The following is a 3084-nucleotide window of genomic DNA, read 5'->3' on the forward strand; positions in this document are numbered from 1 at the left end:
GACAATCCTCAGTTAACGGACCGAGTCCGCATAATTGCTACTTCTATCTTTCAACTAAGTTTTCTCTAGGAACATATCAAAAACCGCAGAGTTATAGCGCAATCTATAACAAAATTTGTAAAGACCTTTTGACTATGTTCATGATAATTAAGTTCATCTAATCAAATTATTCAATGAACTCCCACTTAGATCGACATCCCTCTAGTCATCCAAGTGAAACATGATCCACGTCGATTAGCCCGTGTCCGATCATCACGTGAGACAGACTAGTCATCAATGGTGAGCATCTCTATGCTGATCGTATCAACCATACGACTCATGTTCGACCATTCGGTCTCCCGTATTCGAGACCATGTCTGTACATGCTAGGCTCGTCGAGCCAACCTAAGTGTTCTGCGTGTGTAAACTGGCTTACACCCGTTGTACGCGAACGTTAGAATCTATCACACCCGATCAACACGTGGTGCTTCGAAACAAAGAACCTTCGCAATGGTGCACACTTAGGGGAATACATATCTCGAAATTTTATGAGGGATCGTCTTATCTTTGCTACCGTCGTTCTAAGCAATAAGATGTAAAACATGATAAACATCACATGCAATCATATAGTGACATGATATGGCCAATATCATCTTGCTCCTTTGATCACCATCTTCGGGGCACCATGATCATCATTGTCACCGGCATGACACCATGATCTCCATCATCATGATCTCCATCATTGTGTCGTCGCGAAGTCGTCTCGCCAACTATTACTTCTACTACTATAGCTAACCGTTAACGATAAAGTAAAGTAATCAACATGGCGTTGCATCTCATACAATAAATTAAGACAACTCCTATGGCTCCTGCCGGTTGTCATACTCATCGACATGCAAGTCGTGAATCCTATTACAAGAACATGATCAATCTCATACATCACATCCTTTTGGCCATATCACATCACATAACATACCCTGCAAAAACAAGTTAGACGTCCTCTAACTGTTGTTGCAAGTTTTACGTGGCTGGTTAGGGTTTCTAGCAAGAACGTTTCTTACCTACGTGACAACCACAACGTTGATATGCCAATGCTATTTACCCTTCATAAGGACCCTCTTCATCGAATCCGATCCGACTAAAGTGGGAGAGACAGACACCCGCTAGCCACCTTACGCAACAAGTGCATGTCGGTCAGTGGAACCAATCTCACGTAAGAGTACGTGTAAAGTCGGTCCGGGCCGCTTCATCCCACGATGCCGCCGAATCAAGATAAGACTAGTAACGGCAAGCAAATTGACAAATCAGCGCCCACAACTTTTGTGTTCTACTAGTGCATAGAATCTATGCATAGAACCTTGGCTCGGATACCACTGTTGGGGATCGTAGTAATTTCAAAAAAATCCTATGCCATGCAAGGATCTATCTATGGAGAAACCAACAATAAGAGAGGTTGTAGAGCATCATCATACCTTTGAAGATCGCTAAGCGGAAGCGTTGCTAGAACGCGGTTGATGGAGTCGTACTCGCAGCTATTCAGATCGCGGTGGATTCCGATCTATGCACCAAACAACGGTGCCTCCGCGTTCAACACACATGCATCCCGATGACGTCTCCAACACCTTGATCCAGCAAGGAGGGAGGAGAGGTTGGGGAACAGCTCTGGCACCATGACGACATGGTGACGGTGGAGCTACTGTTGGAAATATGCCCTAGAGGCAATAATAAATTAGTTATTATTATATTTCTTTGTTCATGATAATCGTTTATTATCCATGCTATAATTGTATTGATTGGAAACACAATACTTGTGTGGATACATAGACAAAACACTGTCCCTAGTAAGCCTCTAGTTGACTAGCTCGTTGATCAAAGATGGTCAAGGTTTCCTGGCCATAGGCAAGTGTTGTCACTTGATAACGGGATCACATCATTAGGAGAATCATGTGATGGACTAGACCCAAACTAATAGACCTAGCATGTTGATCGTGTCATTTTGTTGCTACTGTTTTCTGCGTGTCAAGTATTTGTTCCTATGACCATGAGATCATATAACTCACGGACACCGGAGGAATGCTTTGTGTGTATCAAACGTCGCAACGTAACTGGGTGACTATAAAGATGCTCTACAGGTATCTCCGAAGGTGTTCGTTGAGTTAGTATGGATCGAGACTGGGATTTGTCACTCCGTGTGACGGAGAGGTATCTCGGGGCCCACTCGGTAATACAACATCACACACAAGCCTTGCAAGCAATGTAACTTAGTGTAAGTTGCGGGATCTTGTATTACGGAACGAGTAAAGAGACTTGCCGGTAAACGAGATTGAAATAGGTATGCGGATACTAACGATCGAATCTCGGGCAAGTAACATACCGAAGGACAAAGGGAATGACATACGGGATTATATGAATCCTTGGCACTGAGGTTCAAACGATAAGATCTTCGTAGAATATGTAGGATCCAATATGGGCATCCAGGTCCCGCTATTGGATATTGACCGAGGAGTCTCTCGGGTCATGTCTACATAGTTCTCGAACCCGCAGGGTCTGCACACTTAAGGTTCGACGTTGTTTTATGCATATTTGAGTTATATGGTTGGTTACCGAATGTTGTTCGGAGTCCCGGATGAGATCACGGACGTCACGAGGGTTTCCGGAATGGTCCGGAAACGAAGATTGATATATAGGATGACCTCATTTGGTTACCGGAAGGTTTCCGTGCATTACCGGAAAAGTTTCGGGCTCATCGGTAGTGTACCGGGAGTGCCGGGAGGGGTGCCGGGGACCATCGGGAGGGGTGTCACGCCCCAAGGGGTCTCATGGGCTATGGGAAGAGATAAACCAGCCCCTAGTGGGCTGGAATAAGTTCCCACTAAGGCCCATAAGGTTTGAGAAGGAAAAAACACAAGGTGGAAAGAGTTTCCAAGTGGGAAGGTGGAATCCTACTCCAAGTAGGATTGGAGTAGGACTCCTCCACCTCCAATTTCGGCCAAACCTTTAGGTTTTGAGGCTGCCTCCTCCCCTCCCTCCCACCTATATATATGGAGGTATTAGGGCTGATTTGAGACGACTTTTCCACGGCAGCCCGACCACATACCTCCATAG

This window comes from Hordeum vulgare, chromosome 3H (genome assembly GCF_904849725.1).
Source record: "Hordeum vulgare subsp. vulgare chromosome 3H, MorexV3_pseudomolecules_assembly, whole genome shotgun sequence".
Classification (NCBI taxonomy): domain Eukaryota; kingdom Viridiplantae; phylum Streptophyta; class Magnoliopsida; order Poales; family Poaceae; genus Hordeum; species Hordeum vulgare.